The 27,839-nt window shown below is 40.3% G+C and overlaps 1 protein-coding gene across 1 annotated transcript in view; it reads left to right on the top strand.

Moving 5' to 3' along the window:
- skor2 (SKI family transcriptional corepressor 2) overlaps positions 1-27,839 on the top strand; it is an 83,246-nt gene that overhangs the window by 12,655 nt on the left and 42,752 nt on the right. The window lies entirely within an intron of this gene.

Raw genomic sequence — 27,839 nt, 5'->3', positions numbered from 1 at the left:
TAAAGCTATCATACCATTACAGCTATTATACCATACCATTACAGCATTACAGCTATTATACCATACCATAACAGCTATTATACCATACCATACCATTACAGCTATCATATCAAACCATTGCAGCTATTATATCATACCATACCATTACAGCTATTATACCATAGCATTACAGCTATCATATCAAACCATTACAGCTATCATACCATTACAGCTATTATACCATAGCATTACAGCTATCATATCAAACCATTACAGCTATTATATCATACCATACCATTACAGCTATCATATCAAACCATTACAGCTATTATAGCATACAATTACAGCTATTATAGCATACCATACCATTACAGCTATTATACCATACCATTACAGCTATCATATCAAACCATTACAGCTATTATATCATACCATACCATTACAGCTATCATATCAAACCATTACAGCTATTATAGCATACCATTACAGCTATTATACCATACCATTACAGCTATTATACCATACCATACCATTACAGCTATCATATCAAACCATTACAGCTATTATATCAAACCATTACAGCTATTATATCAAACCATTACAGCTATTATACCATACCATACCATTACAGCTATTATATCATACCATACCATTACAGCTATTATACCATAGCATTACAGCTATCATATCAAACCATTACAGCTATTATAGCATACCATACCATTACAGCTATCATATCAAACCATTACAGCTATTATATCAAACCATTACAGCTATTATACCATACCATTACAACTATTATATCATACCATACCATTACAGCTATTATATCAAACCATTACAGCTATCATATCAAACCATTACAGCTATCATATCAAACCATTACAGCTATCATATCAAACCATTACAGCTATTATACCATACCATTACAGCATTTCAGCTATTATACCATACCATTACAGCATTACAGCTATTATATCAAACCATTACAGCTATTATATCAAACCATTACAGCTATTATATCAAACCATTACAGCTATCATATCAAACCATTACAGCTATCATATCAAACCATTACAGCTATTATACCATACCATTACAGCATTACAGCTATTATACCATACCATAACAGCTATTATATCAAACCATTACAGCTATTATACCATACCATTACAGCATTACAGCTATTATATCAAACCATTACAGCTCTTATACCATACCATTACAGCATTACAGCCATTATACCATACCATTACAGCATTACAGCTATTATATCAAACCATTACAGCTATTATATCAAACCATTACAGCTATTATATCAAACCATTACAGCTATTATACCATACCATTACAGCATTACAGCTATTATATCATACCATACCATTAGAGCTATCATATCAAACCATTACAGCTATTATATCAAACCATTACAGCTATTATACCACAGGTTGATCTTCCGGCGCCGGCAGAGATGGCCGCCTCGCTTCGCATTCCTAGGAAACTATGCAGTTTTTTGTTTTTTTACGTGTTATTTCTTACATTAGTACCCCAGGTCATCTTAGGTTTCATTACATACAGTCGAGAAGAACTACTGAATATAAGATCAGCGTCAACTCACCATCAGTACGACCAAGAATATGTTTTTCGCGACGCGGATCCTGTGTTCTGCCTTACAAACAGGACAACGGAGTGGATTCCATGCAGCGACCCAAAAAAACGACTCCGAAAGAGAGGGAAACGAGGCGGTCTTCTGGTCAGACTCCGGAGACGGGCACACCGTGCACCACTCCCTAGCATTCTTCTTGCCAATGTCCAGTCTCTTGACAACAAGGTTGATGAAATCCGAGCAAGGGTAGCATTCCAGAGGGACATCAGAGACTGTAACATCCTTTGCTTCACTGAAACATGGCTCACTGGAGAGACTCTATCCGAAGCGGTGCAGCCAACGGGTTTCTCCACGCATCGCGCTGACAGAAACAAACATCTTTCTGGTAAGAAGAGGGGCGGGGGCGTATGCCTCATGACCAACGTGACATGGTGTGATGAAAGAAACATACAGGAACTCAAATCCTTCTGTTCACCTGATTTAGAATTCCTCACAATCAAATGTAGACCGCATTATCTACCAAGAGAATTCTCTTCGATTATAATCACAACCGTATATATCCCCCCCCAAGCAGACACATCGATGGCTCTGAACTAACTTTATTTAACTCTCTGCAAACTGGAAACGATTTATCCGGAGGCTGCATTCATTGTAGCTGGGGATTTTAACAAGGCTAATCTGAAAACAAGACTCCCTAAATTTTATCAGCATATCGATTGCGCAACCAGGGGTGGAAAGACCTTGGATCATTGTTACTCTAACTTCCGCGACGCATATAACGCCCTGCCCCGCCCCCCTTTCGGAAAAGCTGACCACGACTCCATTTTGTTGATCCCTGCCTACAGACAGAAACTAAAACAAGAGGCTCCCACGCTGAGGTCTGTCCAACGCTGGTCCGACCAAGCTGACTCCACACTCCAAGACTGCTTCCATCACGTGGACTGGGAGATGTTTCGTATTGCGTCAGATAACAACATTGACGAATACGCTGATTCGGTGTGCGAGTTCATTAGAACGTGCGTTGAAGATGTCGTTCCCATAGCAACGATTAAAACATTCCCTAACCAGAAACCGTGGATTGATGGCAGCATTCGTGTGAAACTGAAAGCGCGAACCACTGCTTTTAATCAGGGCAAGGTGTCTGGTAACATGACCGAGTACAAACAGTGCAGCTATTCCCTCCGCAAGGCTATCAAACAAGCTAAGCGCCAGTACAGAGACAAAGTAGAATCTCAATTCAACGGCTCAGACACAAGAGGCATGTGGCAGGGTCTACAGTCAATCACGGACTACAGGAAGAAATCCAGCCCAGTCACGGACCAGGATGTCTTGCTCCCAGGCAGACTAAATAACTTTTTTGCCCGCTTTGAGGACAATACAGTGCCACTGACACGGCCTGCAACGAAAACATGCGGTCTCTCCTTCACTGCAGCCGAGGTGAGTAAGACATTTAAACGTGTTAACCCTCGCAAGGCTGCAGGCCCAGACGGCATCCCCAGCCGCGCCCTCAGAGCATGCGCAGACCAGCTGGCCGGTGTGTTTACGGACATATTCAATCAATCCCTATACCAGTCTGCTGTTCCCACATGCTTCAAGAGGGCCACCATTGTTCCTGTTCCCAAGAAAGCTAAGGTAACTGAGCTAAACGACTACCGCCCCGTAGCACTCACTTCCGTCATCATGAAGTGCTTTGAGAGACTAGTCAAGGACCATATCACCTCCACCCTACCTGACACCCTAGACCCACTCCAATTTGCTTACCGCCCAAATAGGTCCACAGACGATGCAATCTCAACCACACTGCACACTGCCCTAACCCATCTGGACAAGAGGAATACCTATGTGAGAATGCTGTTCATTGACTACAGCTCGGCATTCAACACCATAGTACCCTCCAAGCTCGTCATCAAGCTCGAGACCCTGGGTCTCGACCCCGCCCTGTGCAACTGGGTACTGGACTTCCTGACGGGCCGCCCCCAGGTGGTGAGGGTAGGCAACAACATCTCGTCCCCGCTGATCCTCAACACTGGGGCCCCACAAGGGTGCGTTCTGAGCCCTCTCCTGTACTCCCTGTTCACCCACGACTGCATGGCCACGCACGCCTCCAACTCAATCATCAAGTTTGCGGACGACACAACAGTGGTAGGCTTGATTACCAACAACGACGAGACGGCCTACAGGGAGGAGGTGAGGGCCCTCGGAGTGTGGTGTCAGGAAAATAACCTCACACTCAACGTCAACAAAACTAAGGAGATGATTGTGGACTTCAGGAAACAGCAGAGGGAACACCCCCCTATCCACATCGATGGAACAGTAGTGGAGAGGATAGCAAGTTTTAAGTTCCTCGGTATACACATCACAGACAAACTGAATTGGTCCACTCACACAGACAGCATCGTGAAGAAGGCGCAGCAGCGCCTCTTCAACCTCAGGAGGCTGAAGAAATTTGGCTTGTCACCAAAAGCACTCACAAACTTCTACAGATGCACAATCGAGAGCATCCTGGCGGGCTGTATCACCGCCTGGTATGGCAACTGCACCGCCCTCAACCGTAAGGCTCTCCAGAGGGTAGTGAGGTCTGCACAACGCATCACCGGGGGCAAACTACCTGCCCTCCAGGACACCTACACCACCCGATGTCACAGGAAGGCCATTAAGATCATCAAGGACATCAACCACCCGAGCCACTGCCTGTTCACCCCGCTATCATCCAGAAGGCGAGGTCAGTACAGGTGCATCAAAGCTGGGACCGAGAGACTGAAAAACAGCTTCTATCTCAAGGCCATCAGACTGTTAAACAGCCACCACTAACACTGAGTGGCTGCTGCCAACACACTGACACTGACTCAACTCCAGCCACTTTAATAATGGGAATTGATGGGAAATGATGTAAATATATCACTAGCCACTTTAAACAATGCTACCTTATATAATGTTACTTACCCTACATTATTCATCTCATATGCATACGTATATACTGTACTCTATATCATCGACTGTATCCTTATGTAATACATGTATCACTAGCCACTTTAAACTATGCCACTTTGTTTACATACTCATCTCATTTGTACATACTGTACTCGATACCATCTACTGTATCTTGCCTATGCTGCTCTGTACCATCACTCATTCATATATCCTTATGTACATATTCTTTATCCCCTTACACTGTGTACAAGACAGTAGTTTTGGAATTGTTAGTTAGATTACTTGTTATTACTGCATTGTCGGAACTAGAAGCACAAGCATTTCGCTACACTCGCATTAACATCTGCTAACCATGTGTATGTGACAAATAAAATTTGATTTGATTTGATTTGATTTGATTACAGCATTACAGCTATTATACCATACCATACCATTACAGCATTACAGCTATTATACCATACCATTACAGCTATCATATCAAACCATTACAGCTATCATATCAAACCATTACAGCTATTATATCAAACCATTACAGCTATTATAACCATACCATTAGAGCATTACAGCTATTATACCATACCATACCATTACAGCATTACAGCTATTATACCATACCATTACAGCTATTATACCATAGCATTACAGCTATCATATCAAACCATTACAGCTATTATACCATACCATTACAGCATTACAGCTATTATACCATACCATAACAGCTATTATACCGTACCATACCATTACAGCTATCATATCAAACCATTACAGCTATTATACCATTACAGCTATTATATCATACCATACCATTACAGCTATCATATCAAACCATTACAGCTATTATATCATACCATACCATTACATCTATCATATCAAACCATTACAGCTATTATATCAAACCATTACAGCTATTATACCATACCATTACAGCATTACAGCTATTATACCATACCATAACAGCTATTATACCATACCATACCATTACAGCTATCATATCAAACCATTACAGCTATTATATCATACCCTACCATTACAGCTATTATACCATAGCATTACAGCTATCATATCAAACCATTACAGCTATCATATCAAACCATTACAGCTATTATATCATACCATACCATTACAGCTATTATACCATAGCATTACAGCTATCATATCAAACCATTACAGCTATTATATCAAACCATTACAGCTATTATATCATACCATACCATTACAGCTATCATACCATTACAGAATCAAATCAAATCAAATGTATTTATATAGCCCTTCGTACATCAGCTGATATCTCAAAGTGCCGTACAGAAACCCAGCCTAAAACCCCAAACAGCAAGCAATGCAGGTGTAGAAGCACGGTGGCTAGGAAAAACTCCCTAGAAAGGCCAAAACCTAGGAAGAAACCTAGAGAGGAACCAGGCTATGTGGGGTGGCCAGTCCTCTTCTGGCTGTGCCGGGTGGAGATTATAACAGAACATGGCCAAGATGTTCAAATGTTCATAAATGACCAGCATGGTCCAATAATAATAAGGCAGAACAGTTGAAACTGGAGCAGCAGCATGGCCAGGTGGGCTGGGGACAGCAAGGAGTCATCATGTCAGGTAGTCCTGAGGCATGGTCCTAGGGCTCAGGTCCTCTGAGAGAGAGAAAGAAAGAGAGAAAGAGAGAATTAGAGAGAGCACACTTAAATTCACACAGGACACCGAATAGGACAGGAGAAGTACTCCAGATATAACAAACTGACCCTAGCCCCCCCCGACACATAAACTACTGCAGCATAAATACTGGAGGCTGAGACAGGAGGGGTCAGGAGACACTGTGGCCCCATCCGAGGACACCCCCGGACAGGGCCAAACAGGAAGGATATAACCCCACCCACTTTGCCAAAGCACAGACCCCACACCACTAGAGGGATATCTTCAACCACCAACTTAACATCCTGAGACAAGGCTGAGTATAGCCCACAAAGATCTCCGCCACGGCACAACCCAAGGGGGGCGGGGCGCCAACCAAGACAGGGTTACAGCTATTTTACCATAGCATTACAGCTATCATATCAAACCATTACAGCTATCATATCAAACCATTACAATTATTATATCATACCATACCATTACAGCTATCATATCAAACCATTACAGCTATTATATCACACCATACCATTACAGCTATCATATCAAACCATTACAGCTATTATATCATACCATACCATTACAGCTATTATATCATACCATTACAACTATTATATCATACCATACCATTACAGCTATCATATCAAACCATTACAGCTATTATATCATGCCATACCATTACAGCTATCATATCAAACCATTACAGCTATTATATCATACCATACCATTACAGCTATCATATCAAACCATTACAGCTATTATAGCATACCATTACAGCTATTATATCACACCATTACAGCATTAAAGCTATCATACCATAACAGCTATTATACCATACCATACCATTACAGCTATCATATCAAACCATTACAGCTATTATAGCATACCATACCATTACAGCTATTATACCATAGCATTACAGCTATCATATCAAACCATTACAGCTATTATATCACACCATACCATTACAGCTATCATATCAAACCATTACAGCTATTATATCATACCATACCATTACAGCTATCATATCAAACCATTACAGCTATTATATCATACCATACCATTACAGCTATCATATCAAACCATGACAGCAATTACACCATACCAATGCAGCTATCATACCATTACAGCTATTATACAGTACCATTACAGCTATCATACCATTACAGCTATCATATCATACAATTACAGCTATTATACCATTACAGCTATTATGTCAAACTATCACAACTGGTTTATCAAGTCAAGGAGAACAACAGCCTCGTTCTCCTCTCACAGACCATAGGTTTAGGGATTATTAGAGACTCATTCTCATCTCACAGACCAGAGGTTTAGGGAATTTTAGAGACTCATTCTCCTTTCACAGACCATAGGTTTAGGGATTATTAGAGAGTGATTCTCCCTCACAGACCATAGGTTTAGGGATTATTAGAGACTCATTCTCCTCTCACAGACCATAGGTTTAGGGATTCATTCTCCTCTCACAGACCATAGGTGGAGGGATTATTAGACTCATTCTCCTCTCACAGACCATAGGTTTAGGGATTATTAAATATACATTTTCCTCTCACAGACCATAGGTTTAGGGATTGTTAGAGAGTCATTCTCCTCTCACAGACCATAGGTTTAGGGATTATTAGAGACTCATTCTCCTCACACAGGCCATAGTTTTAGGGATTCATTCTCCTCTCACAGACCATAGGTTTAGGGATTATTAGAGACTCATTCTCCTCTCACAGACCATAGCTTTAGGGATTATTAGAGACTCACTCTACTCTCACAGGCCATGGGTTTAGGGATTATTAGAGATTCATTCTCCTCTCACAGACCATAGGTTTTGGGTTTATTAGAGAATCACTCTCCTTTCACAGACCATAGGTTTAGGGATTATTAGAGACTCATTCTCCTCTCACAGACCATAGGTTTAGGGATTATTAGAGACTCATTCTCCTCTCACAGAGCATAGGTTTAGGGATTCATTATCCTCTCACAGACCATAGGTTTAGGGATTATTAGAGACTCATTATCCTCTCACAGACCATAGGTTTAGGGATTATTAGAGACTCACTCTCCTTTCACAGACCATAGGTTTAGGGATTATTAGAGACTCATTCTCCTCTCACAGACCATAGGTTTAGGGATTATTAGAGACTCATTCTTCTCTCACAGACCATAGGTTTAGGGATTCATTCTCCTCTCACAGACCATAGGTTTAGAGATTATTAGAGACTCATTCTCCTCTCACAGACCATAGCTTTATGGATTATTAGAGACTCACTCTCCTCTCACAGGCCATGGGTTTAGGGATTATTAGAGAATAATTCTCCTCCCACAGACCATAGGTTTAGGGATTATTAGAGACTCATTCTCCTCTCACAGACAATAGGATTAGGAATTTTTTGAGACTCATTCTCCTCTAACAGACCATAGGTTTAGGGATTATTAGAGACTCATTCTCCTCTCACAGAGCATAGCTTTAGGGATTATTAGAGACTCACTCTCCTCTCACAAGCCATAGGTTAATGGATTATTTGAGACTCATCCTCCTCTCACAGACCATAGGTTTAGGGATTATTAGAGACTCATTCTCCTCTCACAGACCATAGTTTTAGGGAATCATTCTCCTCTCACAGACCATAGGTTTAGGGATTATTAGAGACTCAATCTCCTCTCACAGACCATAGCTTTAGGGATTATTAGAGACTCACTCTACTCTCACAGGCCATGGGTTTAGGGATTATTAGAGATTCATTCTCCTCTCACAGACCATAGGTTTTGGGTTTATTAGAGACTCACTCTCCTTTCACAGACCATAGGTTTAGGGATTATTAGAGACTCATTCTCCTTTCACAGACCATAGGTTTAGGGATTATTAGAGACTCATTCTCCTCTCACAGACCATAGGTTTAGGGATTCATTCTCCTCTCACAGACCATAGGTTTAGGGATTATTAGAGACTCATTCTCCTCTCACAGACCATAGGATTAGCAATTTTTAAATACTCATTCTCCTCTACCAGACCATAGGTTTAGAGATTATTAGAGACTCATTCTCCTCTCACAGACCATAGCTTTAGGGATTATTAGAGACTCACTCTACTCTAACAGACCATAGGTTTAGGGATTATTAGAGACTCACTCACCTTTCACAGACCATAGGTTTAGTGATTATTACAGACTCATTCTCCTCTCACAGACCATAGGTTTAGGGATTATTAGAGACCTATTCTCCTCTCACAGACCATAGGTTTAGGGATTCATTCTCCTCTCACAGACCATAGGTATAGGGATTATTAGAGACTCATTCTCCTCTAACAGACCATAGGTTTAGGGATTATTAGAGACTCACTCTCCTTTCACAGACCATAGGTTTAGGGATTATTAGAGACTCATTTTCCTCTCACAGACCATAGGTTTAGGGATTATTAGAGACTCATTCTCCTCTCACAGACCATAGGTTTAGGGATTCATTCTCCTCTCACAGACCATAGGTTTAGGGATTATTAGAGACTCAATCTCCTCTCACAGACCATAGCTTTAGGGATTATTAGAGACTCAATCTCCTCTCACAGACCATAGCTTTAGGGATTATTAGAGACTCACTCTACTCTCACAGGCCATGGGTTTAGGGATTATTAGAGATTCATTCTCCTCTCACAGATCATAGGTTTTGGGTTTATTAGAGACTCACTCTCCTTTCACAGACCATAGGTTTAGGGATTATTAGAGACTCATTCTCCTCTCACAGACCATAGGTTTAGGGATTATTAGAGTCTCATTCTCCTCCCAAAGACCATAGGTTTAGGGATTATTAGAGACTCATTCTCCTCTCACAGACCATATGTTTAGGGATTCATTCTCCTCTCACAGACCATAGGTTTAGGGATTATTAGAGACTCATTCTCCTCTCACAGACCATAGGATTAGCAATTTTTAAATATTCATTCTCCTCTAACAGACCATAGGTTTAGAGATTATTAGAGACTCATTCTCCTCTCACAGACCATAGCTTTAGGGATTATTAGAGACTCACTCTACTCTCACAGGCCATGGGTTTAGGGATTATTAGAGACTCATTCTCCTCTCAGAGACCATAGGATTAGGAATTTTTTGAGACTCATTCTCCTCTAACAGACCATAGGTTTAGGGATTATTAGAGACTCACTCTCCTTTCACAGACCATAGGTTTAGGGATTATTAGAGACTCATTCTCCTCTCACAGACCATAGGTTTAGGGATTCATTCACCTCTCACAGACCATAGGTTTAGGGATTATTAGAGACTCATTCTCTTCTCACAGACCATAGGATTAGGAATTTTTAAAGACTCATTCTCCTCTAACAGACCATAGGTTTAGAGATTATTAGAGACTCATTCTCCTCTCAAAGACCATAGCTTTAGGGATTATTAGAGACTCACTCTCCTCCCACAGACCATCGGTTTAGGGATTATTAGAGACTCATTCTACTCTCACAGACCATAGGTTTAGGGATTCATTCTCCTCTCACAGATCATAGGTTTAGGGATTATTAGAGACTCCTTCTCCTTTCACAGACCATAGCTTTAGGGATTATTAGAGAGCCATTCTCCTCTCACGGACCATAGGTTTAGGGATTATTAGAGACTCATTCTCCTCTCACAGACCATAAGATTAGGGATTATTAGAGACTCATTCTCCTCTAACAGACCATAGGTTTAGGGATTATTAGAGACTCATTCTCCTCTCACGGACCATAGGTTTATGGATTATTAGAGACTCATTCTCCTCTCACAGACCATAGGTTTAGGGATTATTAGAGACTCATTTACCTCTCACAGACAATAGGTTTAGGGATTATTAAAGACTAATCTTCCTCTCACAGACCATAGGTTTAGGGATTGTTAGAGACTCATTCTCCTCTCACAGACCATAGGATTAGGGATTATTGGAGACTCATTCTCCTCTCACAGAACATAGGTTTAGGAATTATTAGAGAGTCATTCTCCTCTCACAGACCATAGGTTTAGGGATTATTAGAGACTCATTCTCCTCTCGCAGACCATAGGTTTAGGGATTATTAGAGTCTCATTCTCATCTCACAGACGATAGGTTTAGGGATTATTAGAGATTCATTCTCATTTCAAAGACCATAGGTTTAGGGATTATTAAAGACTCATTCTCCTCTCACAGACCATAGGTTTAGGGATTATTAGAGACTAATCCTCCTCTCACAGACCATAGGTTTAGGGATTATTAGAGACTCATTCTCCTTTCACAGACCATAGTTTTAGGGATTAATTCTCCTCTCACAGATCATAGGTTTAGGGATTATTAGAGACTCACTCTCCTTTCACAGAACATAGGTTTAGGGATTATTAGAGAGTCATTCTCCTCTCACAGACCATAGGTTTAGAGATTATTAGAGACTCATTCTCCTCTCACAGACCATAGTTTTAGGGATTCATTCTCCTCTCACAGACCATAGGTTTAGGGATTATTAGAGACTCATTCTCTTCTCACAGACCATAGGTTTAGGGATTATTAAAGACTAATGCTCCTCTCACAGATCATAGGATTAGGGATTATTAGAGACTCATTCTCCTCTAACAGACCATCGGTTTAGGGATTATTAGAGACTCATTCTCCTCTAACAGACCATAGGTTTAGGGATTATTAGAGACTCATTTTCCTCTCACAGACCATAGGTTTAGGGATTATTAAAGACTAATTTTCCTCTCACAGATAATAGGTTTAGGGATTATTAGAGTCTCATTCTCCTCTCACAGACCATAGGTTTGGGGATTATTAGAGACTCATCCTCCTCTCACAGACCATAGGATTAGGGATTATTAGAGACTCTTTCTCCTCTAACAGACCATAGGTTTAGGGATTATTAGACATTCGCCTCTCAGAGACCATAGGATTAGGCATTTTTTGAGACTCATTCTCCTCTAACAGACCATAGGTTTAGGGATTATTAGAGACTCATTCTCCTCTCACAGGCCATAGGTTAATGGATTATTAGAGACTCATCCTCCTCTCACAGACCATAGGTTTAGGGATTATTAGAGACTCATTGTCCTCTCACAGACCATAGCTTTAGGGATTATTAGAGACTCATTCTCCTCTCACAGGCCATAGGTTAATGGATTATTAGAGACTCATCCTCCTCTCACAGACCATACGTTTAGGGATTATTAGAAACTCATTGTCCTCTCACAGACCATAGCTTTAGGGATTATTAGAGACTCATTCTCCTCTCACAGGCCATAGGTTAATGGATTTTTAGAGACTCATCCTCCTCTCACAGACCATACGTTTAGGGATTATTAGAGACTCATTCGCCTCTCACAGACCATAGGTTTAGGGATTATTAAATACAAATTTTCCTCTCACAGATAATAGGTTTAGGGATTATTAGAGACTCAATCTCCTCTCACAGACCATAGCTTTAGGGATTATTAGAGACTCAATCTCCTCTCACAGACCATAGCTTTAGGGATTATTAGAGACTCACTCTACTCTCACAGGCCATGGGTTTAGGGATTATTAGAGATTCATTCTCCTCTCACAGATCATAGGTTTTGGGTTTATTAGAGACTCACTCTCCTTTCACAGACCATAGGTTTAGGGATTATTAGAGACTCATTCTCCTCTCACAGACCATAGGTTTAGGGATTATTAGAGTCTCATTCTCCTCCCACAGACCATAGGTTTAGGGATTATTAGAGACTCATTCTCCTCTCACAGACCATATGTTTAGGGATTCATTCTCCTCTCACAGACCATAGGTTTAGGGATTATTAGAGACTCATTCTCCTCTCACAGACCATAGGATTAGCAATTTTTAAATATTCATTCTCCTCTAACAGACCATAGGTTTAGAGATTATTAGAGACTCATTCTCCTCTCACAGACCATAGCTTTAGGGATTATTAGAGACTCACTCTACTCTCACAGGCCATGGGTTTAGGGATTATTAGAGACTCATTCTCCTCTCAGAGACCATAGGATTAGGAATTTTTTGAGACTCATTCTCCTCTAACAGACCATAGGTTTAGGGATTATTAGAGACTCACTCTCCTTTCACAGACCATAGGTTTAGGGATTATTAGAGACTCATTCTCCTCTCACAGACCATAGGTTTAGGGATTCATTCACCTCTCACAGACCATAGGTTTAGGGATTATTAGAGACTCACTCTCCTCTCACAGGCCATGGGTTTAGGGATTATTAGAGATTCATTCTCCTCTCACAGACCATAGGTTTAGCGATTATTAGAGACTCACTCTCTTCTAACAGACCATAGGTTTAGGGATTATTAGAGACTCATTCTCCTCTCACAGACCATAGCTTTAGGGATTATTAGATACTAACTCTCCTCTCACAGGCCATAGGTTAATGGATTATTAGAGACTCATTCTCCTCTCACAGACCATAGGTTTAGGGATTATTAGAGTCTCATTCTCCTCCCACAGACCATCGGTTTAGGGATTATTAGAGACTCATTCTACTCTCACAGACCATAGGTTTAGGGATTCATTCTCCTCTCACAGATCATAGGTTTAGGGATTATTAGAGACTCCTTCTCCTTTCACAGACCATAGCTTTAGGGATTATTAGAGAGCCATTCTCCTCTCACGGACCATAGGTTTAGGGATTATTAGAGACTCATTCTCCTCTCACAGACCATAAGATTAGGGATTATTAGAGACTCATTCTCCTCTACCAGACCATAGGTTTAGGGATTATTAGAGACTCATTCTCCTCTCACGGACCATAGGTTTATGGATTATTAGAGACTCATTCTCCTCTCACAGACCATAGGTTTAGGGATTATTAGAGACTCATTTACCTCTCACAGACAATAGGTTTAGGGATTATTAAAGACTAATCTTCCTCTCACAGACCATAGGTTTAGGGATTGTTAGAGACTCATTCTCCTCTCACAGACCATAGGATTAGGGATTATTGGAGACTCATTCTCCTCTCACAGAACATAGGTTTAGGGATTATTAGAGAGTCATTCTCCTCTCACAGACCATAGGTTTAGGGATTATTAGAGACTCATTCTCCTCTCGCAGACCATAGGTTTAGGGATTATTAGAGTCTCATTCTCATCTCACAGACGATAGGTTTAGGGATTATTAGAGATTCATTCTCATTTCAAAGACCATAGGTTTAGGGATTATTAAAGACTCATTCTCCTCTCACAGACCATAGGTTTAGGGATTATTAGAGACTAATCCTCCTCTCACAGACCATAGGTTTAGGGATTATTAGAGACTCATTCTCCTTTCACAGACCATAGTTTTAGGGATTCATTTTCCTCTCACAGATCATAGGTTTAGGGATTATTAGAGACTCACTCTCCTTTCACAGACCATAGTTTTAGGGATTCATTCTCCTCTCACAGACCATAGGTTTAGGGATTATTAGAGACTCATTCTCTTCTCACAGACCATAGGTTTAGGGATTATTAAAGACTAATGCTCCTCTCACAGATCATAGGATTAGGGATTATTAGAGACTCATTCTCCTCTAACAGACCATAGGTTTAGGGATTATTAGAGACTCATTCTCCTCTAACAGACCATAGGTTTAGGGATTATTAGAGACTCATTTTCCTCTCACAGACCATAGGTTTAGGGATTATTAAAGACTAATTTTCCTCTCACAGATAATAGGTTTAGGGATTATTAGAGTCTCATTCTCCTCTCACAGACCATAGGTTTGGGGATTATTAGAGACTCATCCTCCTCTCACAGACCATAGGATTAGGGATTATTAGAGACTCATTCTCCTCTAACAGACCATAGGTTTAGGGATTATTAGACATTCGCCTCTCAGAGACCATAGGATTAGACATTTTTTGAGACTCATTCTCCTCTAACAGACCATAGGTTTAGGGATTATTAGAGACTCATTCTCCTCTCACAGGCCATAGGTTAATGGATTATTAGAGACTCATCCTCCTCTCACAGACCATAGGTTTAGGGATTATTAGAGACTCATTGTCCTCTCACAGACCATAGCTTTAGGGATTATTAGAGACTCATTCTCCTCTCACAGGCCATAGGTTAATGGATTATTAGAGACTCATTCTCCTCTCACAGACCATACGTTTAGGGATTATTAGAAACTCATTGTCCTCTCACAGACCATAGCTTTAGGGATTATTAGAGACTCATTCTCCTCTCACAGGCCATAGGTTAATGGATTTTTAGAGACTCATCCTCCTCTCACAGACCATACGTTTAGGGATTATTAGAGACTCATTCGCCTCTCACAGACCATAGGTTTAGGGATTATTAAATACAAATTTTCCTCTCACAGATAATAGGTTTAGGGATTATTAGAGACTCATTGTCCTCTCACAGACCATAGGTTTAGGGATTATTAAAGACTCATCCTCCTCTCACAGACCATAGGATTAGGGATTATTAGAGACTCATTCTCCTCTAACAGACCATAGGTTTAGGGATTATTAGAGTCTCATTCTCCTCCCACAGACCATCGGTTTAGGGATTATTAGAGACTCATTCTACTCTCACAGACCATAGGTTTAGGGATTCATTCTCCTCTCACAGATCATAGGTTTAGGGATTATTAGAGACTCCTTCTCCTTTCACAGACCATAGCTTTAGGGATTATTAGAGAGCCATTCTCCTCTCACGGACCATAGGTTTATGGATTATTAGAGACTCATTCTCCTCTCACAGACCATAGGATTAGGGATTATTGGAGACTCATTCCCCTCTCACAGAACATAGGTTTAGGGATTATTAGAGAGTCATTCTCCTCTCACAGACCATAGGTTTAGGGATTATTAGAGACTCATTCTCCTCTCGCAGACCATAGGTTTAGGGATTATTAGAGTCTCATTCTCATCTCACAGACGATAGGTTTAGGGATTATTAGAGATTCATTCTCATTTCAAAGACCATAGGTTTAGGGATTATTAAAGACTCATTCTCCTCTCACAGACCATAGGTTTAGGGATTATTAGAGACTAATCTTCCTCTCACAGACCATAGGTTTAGGGATTATTAGAGACTCATTCTCCTCTCACAGACCATAGGTTTAGGGATTATTAAAGACTAATTTTCCTCTCACAGACCATAGGTTTAGGGATTGTTAGAGAGTCATTCTCCTCTCACAGACCATAGGTTTAGGGATTATTAGAGACTCATACTCCTTTCACAGACCATAGTTTTAGGGATTCATTCTCCTCTCACAGATCATAGGTTTAGGGATTATTAGAGACTCACTCTCCTTTCACAGAACATAGGTTTAGGGATTATTAGAGAGTCATTCTCCTCTCACAGACCATAGGTTTAGAGATTATTAGAGACTCATTCTCCTCTCACAGACCATAGTTTTAGGGATTAATTCTCCTCTCACAGACCATAGGTTTAGGGATTATTAGAGACTCATTCTCTTCTCACAGACCATAGGTTTAGGGATTATTAAAGACTAATGCTCCTCTCACAGATCATAGGATTAGGGATTATTAGAGACTCATTCTCCTCTAACAGACCATAGGTTTAGGGATTATTAGAGACTCATTCTCCTCTAACAGACCATAGGTTTAGGGATTATTAGAGACTCATTTTCCTCTCACAGACCATAGGTTTAGGGATTATTAAAGACTAATTTTCCTCTCACAGATAATAGGTTTAGGGATTATTAGAGTCTCATTCTCCTCTCACAGACCATAGGTTTAGGGATTATTAGAGACTCATCCTCCTCTCACACACCATAGGATTAGGGATTATTAGAGACTCATTCTCCTCTAACAGACCATAGGTTTAGGGATTATTAGACATTCGCCTCTCAGAGACCATAGGATTAGGCATTTTTTGAGACTCATTCTCCTCTAACAGACCATAGGTTTAGGGATTATTAGAGACTCATTCTCCTCTCACAGGCCATAGGTTAATGGATTATTAGAGACTCATCCTCCTCTCACAGACCATAGGTTTAGGGATTATTAGAGACTCATTGTCCTCTCACAGACCATAGCTCTAGGGATTATTAGAGACTCATTCTCCTCTCACAGGCCATAGGTTAATGGATTATTAGAGACTCATTTTCCTCTCACAGACCATACGTTTAGGGATTATTAGAAACTCATTGTCCTCTCACAGACCATAGCTTTAGGGATTATTAGAGACTCATTCTCCTCTCACAGGCCATAGGTTAATGGATTTTTAGAGACTCATCCTCCTCTCACAGACCATACGTTTAGGGATTATTAGAGACTCATTCGCCTCTCACAGACCATAGGTTTAGGGATTATTAAATACAAATTTTCCTCTCACAGATAATAGGTTTAGGGATTATTAGAGACTCATTGTCCTCTCACAGACCATAGGTTTAGGGATTATTAAAGACTCATCCTCCTCTCACAGACCATAGGATTAGGGATTATTAGAGACTCATTCTCCTCTAACAGACCATAGGTTTAGGGATTATTAGAGTCTCATTCTCCTCCCACAGACCATCGGTTTAGGGATTATTAGAGACTCATTCTACTCTCACAGACCATAGGTTTAGGGATTCATTCTCCTCTCACAGATCATAGGTTTAGGGATTATTAGAGACTCCTTCTCCTTTCACAGACCATAGCTTTAGGGATTATTAGAGACTCCTTCTCCTTTCACGGACCATAGCTTTAGGGATTATTAGAGAGCCATTCTCCTCTCACGGACCATAGGTTTAGGGATTATTAGAGACTCATTCTCCTCTCACAGACCATAAGATTAGGGATTATTAGAGACTCATTCTCCTCTCACAGACCATAGGTTTAGGGATTATTAGAGACTCATTCTCCTCTCACGGACCAATAGGTTTATGGATTATTAGAGACTCATTCTCCTCTCACAGACCATAGGTTTAGGGATTATTAGAGACTCATTTACCTCTCACAGACAATAGGTTTAGGGATTATTAAAGACTAATCTTCCTCTCACAGACCATAGGTTTAGGGATTGTTAGAGACTCATTCTCCTCTCACAGACCATAGGATTAGGGATTATTGGAGACTCATTCTCCTCTCACAGAACATAGGTTTAGGGATTATTAGAGAGTCATTCTCCTCTCACAGACCATAGGTTTAGGGATTATTAGAGACTCATTCTCCTCTCGCAGACCATAGGTTTAGGGATTATTAGAGTCTCATTCTCATCTCACAGACGATAGGTTTAGGGATTATTAGAGATTCATTCTCATTTCAAAGACCATAGGTTTAGGGATTATTAAAGACTCATTCTCCTCTCACAGACCATAGGTTTAGGGATTATTAGAGACTAATCCTCCTCTCACAGACCATAGGTTTAGGGATTATTAGAGACTCATTCTCCTCTCACAGACCATAGGTTTAGGGATTATTAAAGACAAATTTTCCTCTCACAGACCATAGGTTTAGGGATTGTTAGAGAGTCATTCTCCTCTCACAGACCATAGGTTTAGGGATTATTAGAGACTCATTCTCCTTTCACAGACCATAGTTTTAGGGATTCATTCTCCTCTCACAGATCATAGGTTTATGGATTGTTAGAGAGTCATTCTCCTCTCACAGACCATCGGTTTAGAGATTATTAGAGACTCATTCTCCTCTCACAGACCATAGTTTTAGGGATTCATTCTCCTCTCACAGACCATAGGTTTAGGGATTATTAGAGACTCATTCTCTTCTCACAGACCATAGGTTTAGGGATTATTAAAGACTAATGCTCCTCTCACAGATCATAGGATTAGGGATTATTAGAGACTCATTCTCCTCTAACAGACCATAGGTTTAGGGATTATTAGAGACTCATTCTCCTCTAACAGACCATAGGTTTAGGGATTATTAGAGACCCATTTTCCTCTCACAGACCATAGGTTTAGGGATTATTAAAGACTAATTTTCCTCTCACAGATAATAGGTTTAGGGATTATTAGAGTCTCATTCTCCTCTCACAGACCATAGGTTTAGGGATTATTAGAGACTCATCCTCCTCTCACAGACCATAGGATTAGGGATTATTAGAGACTCATTCTCCTCTAACAGACCATAGGTTTAGGGATTATTAGACATTCGCCTCTCAGAGACCATAGGATTTGGCATTTTTTGAGACTCATTCTCCTCTAACAGACCATAGGTTTAGGGATTATTAGAGACTCATTCTCCTCTCACAGGCCATAGGTTAATGGATTATTAGAGACTCATCCTCCTCTCACAGACCATACGTTTAGGGATTATTAGAAACTCATTGTCCTCTCACAGACCATAGCTTTAGGGATTATTAGGGACTAATTCTCCTCTCACAGGCCATAGGTTAATGGATTTTTAGAGACTCATCCTCCTCTCACAGACCATACGTTTAGGGATTATTAGAGACTCATTCGCCTCTCACAGACTATAGGTTTAGGGATTATTAAATACAAATTTTCCTCTCACAGATAATAGGTTTAGGGATTATTAGAGACTCATTGTCCTCTCACAGACCATAGGTTTAGGGATTATTAAAGACTCATCCTCCTCTCACAGACCATAGGATTAGGGATTATTAGAGACTCATTCTCCTCTAACAGACCATAGGTTTAGGGATTATTAGAGACTCATTCGCCTCTCAGAGACCATAGGATTAGGAATTTTTAGAGACTCATTCTCCTCTCAAAGACCATAGGATTAGGAATTTTTTGAGACTCATTCTCCTCTAACAGACCATAGGTTTAGGGATTGTTAGAGACTCATTCTCCTCTCACAGGCCATAGGTTAATGGATTATTAGAGACTCATCCTCCTCTCACAGAACATAGGTTTAGGGATTATTAGAGACTCATTCTCATTTCACAGACCATGGGTTTAGGGATTATTAGAGACTCATTCTCCTCTCACAGACCATAGGTTTAGGGATTATTAGAGACTCATTCTCATTTCACAGAACCTTGGGTTTAGGGATTATTAGAGACTCATTCTCCTCTCACAGACCATAGGTTTAGGGATTATTAGAGACTAATGCTCCTCTCACAGACCATAGATTAGGGATTGTTAGAGACTCATTCTCCTCTCACAGACCATAGGATTAGGGATTATTAGAGACTCATTCTCCTCTAACAGACCATAGGTTTAGGGATTATTAGAGACTCATTTTCCTCTCACAGACCATAGGTTTAGGGATTAATAAAGACTAATTTTCCTCTCACAGATCATAGGTTTAGGGATTATTAGAGACTAATGCCCCTCTCACAGACCATAGCTTTAGGGATTATTAGAGACTCATTCTCCTCTAACAGACCATAGGTTTAGGGATTATTAGAGACTCATTCTCCTCTCACAGACCGTAGGTTTAGGGATTATTAGAGACTCATCCTCCTCTCACAGACCATAGGTTTAGGGATTATTAGAGACTCATTCTCCTCTCAAAGGCCATAGGATTAGGAATTTTTTGAGACTCATTCTCCTCTAACAGACCATAGGTTTAGGGATTATTAGAGACTCATTGTCCTCTCACAGACCATAGTTTTAGGGATTATTAGAGACTCATTCTCCTCTCACAGGCCATAGGTTAATGGATTATTAGAGACTCATCCTCCTCTCACAGACCATAGGTTTAGGGATTATTAGAGACTCATTCTCATTTCACAGACCATGGGTTTAGGGATTATTAGAGACTCATTCTCCTCTCACAGACCATAGCTTTAGGGATTATTAGAGACTCACTCTCATTTCACAGACCATGGGTTTAGGGATTATTAGAGACTCATTCTCCTCTCACAGACCATAGGTTTAGGGATTATTAGAGACTAATGCTCCTCTCACAGACCATAGCTTTAGGGATTGTTAGAGACTCATTCTCCTCTCACAGACCATAGGATTAGGGATTATTAGAGACTCATTCTCCTCTAACAGACCATAGGTTTAGGGATTATTAGAGACTCATTTTCCTCTAACAGACCATAGGTTTACGGATTATTAGAGACTCATTCTCCTCTCACAGGCCATAGGTTAATGGATTATTAGAGACTCATCCTCCTCTCACATACCATAGGTTTAGGGATTATTAGAGACTCATTCTCATTTCACAGACCATGGGTTTAGGGATTATTAGAGACTCATTCTCCTCTCACAGACCGTAGGTTTAGGGATTATTAGAGAGTCATTCTCATTTCACAGACCATGGGTTTAGGGATTATTAGAGACTCATTCTCCTCTCACAGACCATAGGTTTAGGGATTATTAGAGACTAATGCTCCTCTCACAGACCATAGATTAGGGATTGTTAGAGACTCATTCTCCTCTCACAGACCATAAGATTAGGGATTATTAGAGACTCATTCACCTCTAACAGACCATAGGTTTAGGGATTATTAGAGACTCATTTTCCTCTCACAGACCATAGGTTTAGGGATTAATAAAGACTAATTTTCCTCTCACAGATCATAGGTTTAGGGATTATTAGAGACTAATGCCCCTCTCACAGACCATAGGATTAGGGATTATTAGAGACTCATTCTCCTCTCACAGACCATAGGTTTAGGGATTATTAGAGACTCATCCTCCTCTCACAGGCCATAGGTTAATGGATTATTAGAGACTCATCCTCCTCTCACAGACCATACGTTTAGGGATTATTAGAAACTCATTGTCCTCTCGCAGACCATAGCTTTAGGGATTATTAGAGACTAATTCTCCTCTCACAGGCCATAGGTTAATGGATTTTTAGAGACTCATCCTCCTCTCACAGACCATACGTTTAGGGATTATTAGAGACTCATTCGCCTCTCACAGACTATAGGTTTAGGGATTATTAAATACAAATTTTCCTCTCACAGATAATAGGTTTAGGGATTATTAGAGACTCATTGTCCTCTCACAGACCATAGGTTTAGGGATTATTAAAGACTCATCCTCCTCTCACAGACCATAGGATTAGGGATTATTAGAGACTCATTCTCCTCTAACAGACCATAGGTTTAGGGATTATTAGAGACTCATTCTCCTCTCAAAGGCCATAGGATTAGGAATTTTTTGAGACTCATTCTCCTCTAACAGACCATAGGTTTAGGGATTATTAGAGACTCATTGTCCTCTCACAGACCATAGTTTTAGGGATTATTAGAGACTCATTCTCCTCTCACAGGCCATAGGTTAATGGATTATTAGAGACTCATCCTCCTCTCACAGACCATAGGTTTAGGGATTATTAGAGACTCATTCTCATTTCACAGACCATGGGTTTAGGGATTATTAGAGACTCATTCTCCTCTCACAGACCATAGCTTTAGGGATTATTAGAGACTCACTCTCATTTCACAGACCATGGGTTTAGGGATTATTAGAGACTCATTCTCCTCTCACAGACCATAGGTTTAGGGATTATTAGAGACTAATGCTCCTCTCACAGACCATAGCTTTAGGGATTGTTAGAGACTCATTCTCCTCTCACAGACCATAGGATTAGGGATTATTAGAGACTCATTCTCCTCTAACAGACCATAGGTTTAGGGATTATTAGAGACTCATTTTCCTCTAACAGACCATAGGTTTACGGATTATTAGAGACTCATTCTCCTCTCACAGGCCATAGGTTAATGGATTATTAGAGACTCATCCTCCTCTCACATACCATAGGTTTAGGGATTATTAGAGACTCATTCTCATTTCACAGACCATGGGTTTAGGGATTATTAGAGACTCATTCTCCTCTCACAGACCGTAGGTTTAGGGATTATTAGAGAGTCATTCTCATTTCACAGACCATGGGTTTAGGGATTATTAGAGACTCATTCTCCTCTCACAGACCATAGGTTTAGGGATTATTAGAGACTAATGCTCCTCTCACAGACCATAGATTAGGGATTGTTAGAGACTCATTCTCCTCTCACAGACCATAAGATTAGGGATTATTAGAGACTCATTCACCTCTAACAGACCATAGGTTTAGGGATTATTAGAGACTCATTTTCCTCTCACAGACCATAGGTTTAGGGATTAATAAAGACTAATTTTCCTCTCACAGATCATAGGTTTAGGGATTATTAGAGACTAATGCCCCTCTCACAGACCATAGGATTAGGGATTATTAGAGACTCATTCTCCTCTCACAGACCATAGGTTTAGGGATTATTAGAGACTCATCCTCCTCTCACAGGCCATAGGTTAATGGATTATTAGAGACTCATCCTCCTCTCACAGACCATACGTTTAGGGATTATTAGAAACTCATTGTCCTCTCACAGACCATAGCTTTAGGGATTATTAGAGACTAATTCTCCTCTCACAGGCCATAGGTTAATGGATTTTTAGAGACTCATCCTCCTCTCACAGACCATACGTTTAGGGATTATTAGAGACTCATTCGCCTCTCACAGACTATAGGTTTAGGGATTATTAAATACAAATTTTCCTCTCACAGATAATAGGTTTAGGGATTATTAGAGACTCATTGTCCTCTCACAGACCATAGGTTTAGGGATTATTAAAGACTCATCCTCCTCTCACAGACCATAGGATTAGGGATTATTAGAGACTCATTCTCCTCTAACAGACCATAGGTTTAGGGATTATTAGAGACTCATTCGCCTCTCAGAGACCATAGGATTAGGAATTTTTAGAGACTCATTCTCCTCTCAAAGACCATAGGATTAGGAATTTTTTGAGACTCATTCTCCTCTAACAGACCATAGGTTTAGGGATTGTTAGAGACTCATTCTCCTCTCACAGGCCATAGGTTAATGGATTATTAGAGACTCATCCTCCTCTCACAGAACATAGGTTTAGGGATTATTAGAGACTCATTCTCATTTCACAGACCATGGGTTTAGGGATTATTAGAGACTCATTCTCCTCTCACAGACCATAGGTTTAGGGATTATTAGAGACTCATTCTCATTTCACAGAACCTTGGGTTTAGGGATTATTAGAGACTCATTCTCCTCTCACAGACCATAGGTTTAGGGATTATTAGAGACTAATGCTCCTCTCACAGACCATAGATTAGGGATTGTTAGAGACTCATTCTCCTCTCACAGACCATAGGATTAGGGATTATTAGAGACTCATTCTCCTCTAACAGACCATAGGTTTAGGGATTATTAGAGACTCATTTTCCTCTCACAGACCATAGGTTTAGGGATTAATAAAGACTAATTTTCCTCTCACAGATCATAGGTTTAGGGATTATTAGAGACTAATGCCCCTCTCACAGACCATAGCTTTAGGGATTATTAGAGACTCATTCTCCTCTAACAGACCATAGGTTTAGGGATTATTAGAGACTCATTCTCCTCTCACAGACCATAGGTTTAGGGATTATTAGAGACTCATCCTCCTCTCACAGACCATAGGTTTAGGGATTATTAGAGACTCATTCTCCTCTCACAGGCCATAGGTTAATGGATTATTAGAGACTCATCCTCCTCTCACAGACCATAGGTTTAGGGATTATTAGAGACTCATTCTCATTTCACAGACCATGGGTTTAGGGATTATTAGAGACTCATTCTCCTCTCACAGACCATAGGTTTAGGGATTATTAGAGACTCATTCTCATTTCACAGACCATGGGTTTAGGGATTATTAGAGACTCATTCTCCTCTCACAGACCATAGGTTTAGGGATTATTAGAGACTAATGCTCCTCTCACAGACCATAGCTTTAGGGATTGTTAGAGACTCATTCTCCTCTCACAGACCATAGGATTAGGGATTATTAGAGACTCATTCTACTCTAACAGACCATAGGTTTAGGGATTATTAGAGACTCATTTTCCTCTAACAGACCATAGGTTTACGGATTATTAGAGACTCATTCTCCTCTCACAGGCCATAGGTTAATGGATTATTAGAGACTCATCCTCCTCTCACAGACCATAGGTTTAGGGATTATTAGAGACTCATTCTCATTTCACAGACCATGGGTTTAGGGATTATTAGAGACTCATTCTCCTCTCACAGACCGTAGGTTTAGGGATTATTAGAGAGTCATTCTCATTTCACAGACCATGGGTTTAGGGATTATTAGAGACTCATTCTCCTCTCACAGACCATAGGTTTAGGGATTATTAGAGACTAATGCTCCTCTCACAGACCATAGATTAGGGATTGTTAGAGACTCATTCTCCTCTCACAGACCATAAGATTAGGGATTATTAGAGACTCATTCACCTCTAACAGACCATAGGTTTAGGGATTATTAGAGACTCATTTTCCTCTCACAGACCATAGGTTTAGGGATTAATAAAGACTAATTTTCCTCTCACAGATCATAGGTTTAGGGATTATTAGAGACTAATGCCCCTCTCACAGACCATAGGATTAGGGATTATTAGAGACTCATTCTCCTCTCACAGACCATAGGTTTAGGGATTATTAGAGACTCATCCTCCTCTCACAGACCATAGGTTTAGGGATTATTAGAGACTCATTCTCCTCTCAAAGACCATAGGATTAGGGATTATTAGAGACTAATTCTCCTCTCACAGGCCATAGGTTAATGGATTATTAGAGACTCATCCTCCTCTCACAGACCATACGTTTAGGGATTAATAAAGACTAATTTTCCTCTTACAGATCATAGGTTTAGGGATTATTAGAGACTAATGCCCCTCTCACAGACCATAGGATTAGGGATTATTAGAGACTAATTCTCCTCTCACAGACCATAGGTTTAGGGATTATTAGAGACTCATCCTCCTCTCACAGACCATAGGTTTAGGGATTATTAGAGACTCATTGTCCTCTCACAAACCATAGCTTTAGGGATTATTAGAGACTAATTCTCCTCTCACAGGCCATAGGTTAATGGATTATTAGAGACTCATCCTCCTCTCACAGACCATACGTTTAGGGATTATTAGAGACTCATTCGCCTCTCACAGACCATAGGTTTAGGGATTTTTAGAGACTCATTCTAATTTCACAGACCATGGGTTTAGGGATTATTAGAGACTCATTCTCCTCTCACAGACCATAGGTTTAGGGATTATTAGAGACTAATGCTCCTCTCACAGACCATAGTTTAGGGATTGTTAGAGACTCATTCTCCTCTCACAGACCATAGGATTAGGGATTATTAGAGACTCATTCTCCTCTAACAGACCATAGGTTTAGGGATTATTAGAGACTCATTTTCCTCTCACAGACCATAGGTTTAGGGATTATTAAAGACTAATTTTCCTCTCACAGATTATAGTTTTAGGGATTATTAGAGACTAATGCTCCTCTCACAGACCATAGGATTAGGGATTATTAGAGACTCATTCTCCTCTAACGGACCATAGGGATTATTAGAGACTCATTCTCCTCTAACAGACCTTAGGGATTATTAGAGACTCATTCTCCTCTAACAGACCATAGGTTTAGGGATTATTAGAGACTCATTCGCCTCTCAGAGACCATAGGATTAGGAATTTTTAGAGACTCATTCTCCTCTCAAAGACCATAGGATTAGGAATTTTTTGAGACTCATTCTCCTCTAACAGACCATAGGTTTAGTGATTATTAGAGACTCATTCTCCTCTCACAGGCCATAGGTTAATGGATTATTAGAGACTCATCCTCCTCTCACAGACCATAGGTTTAGGGATTATTAGAGACTCATTCTCATTTCACAGACCATGGGTTTAGGGATTATTAGAGACTCATTCTCCTCTCACAGACCATAGGTTTAGGGATTATTAGAGACTCATTCTCATTTCACAGACCATGGGTTTAGGGATTATTAGAGACTCATTCTCCTCTCACAGACCATAGGTTTAGGGATTATTAGAGACTAATGCTCCTCTCACAGACCATAGATTAGGGATTGTTAGAGACTCATTCTCCTCTCACAGACCATAGGATTAGGGATTATTAGAGACTCATTCTCCTCTCACAGACCATAGGTTTAGGGATTATTAGAGAATCATCCTCCTCTCACAGACCATAGGTTTAGGGATTATTAGAGACTCATTCTCCTCTCAAAGACCATAGGATTAGGAATTTTTTGAGACTCATTCTCCTCTAACAGACCATAGGTTTAGGGATTATTAGAGACTAATTTTCCTCTCACAGACCATAGCTTTAGGGATTATGAGAGACTAATTCTCCTCTCACAGGCCATAGGTTAATGGATTATTAGAGACTCATCCTCCTCTCACAGACCATACGTTTAGGGATTATTAGAGACTCATTCGCCTCTCACAGACCATAGGTTTAGGGATTTTTAGAGAATCATTCTAATTTCACAGACCATGGGTTTAGGGATTATTAGAGACTCATTCTCCTCTCACAGACCATAGGTTTAGGGATTATTAGAGACTAATGCTCCTCTCACAGACCATAGTTTAGGGATTGTTAGAGACTCATTCTCCTCTCACAGACCATAGGATTAGGGATTATTAGAGACTCATTCTCCTCTAACAGACCATAGGTTTAGGGATTATTAGAGACTAATTTTCCTCTCACAGACCATAGGTTTAGGGATTATTAAAGACTAATTTTCCTTTCACAGATTATAGTTTTAGGGATTATTAGAGACTAATGCTCCTCTCACAGACCATAGGATTAGGGATTATTAGAGACTCATTCTCCTCTAACAGACCATAGGTTTAGGGATTATTAGAGACTCATTCTCCTCTAACAGACCATAGGTTTAGGGATTATTAGAGACTCATTCGCCTCTCAGAGACCATAGGATTAGGAATTTTTAGAGACTCATTCTCCTCTCAAAGACCATAGGATTAG

Source organism: Oncorhynchus mykiss, chromosome 12 (assembly GCF_013265735.2).
Source record: "Oncorhynchus mykiss isolate Arlee chromosome 12, USDA_OmykA_1.1, whole genome shotgun sequence".
Classification (NCBI taxonomy): domain Eukaryota; kingdom Metazoa; phylum Chordata; class Actinopteri; order Salmoniformes; family Salmonidae; genus Oncorhynchus; species Oncorhynchus mykiss.
Note: the sequence above shows the minus strand (reverse complement) of the source record. Positions and strands in the feature narration are given on the sequence as shown.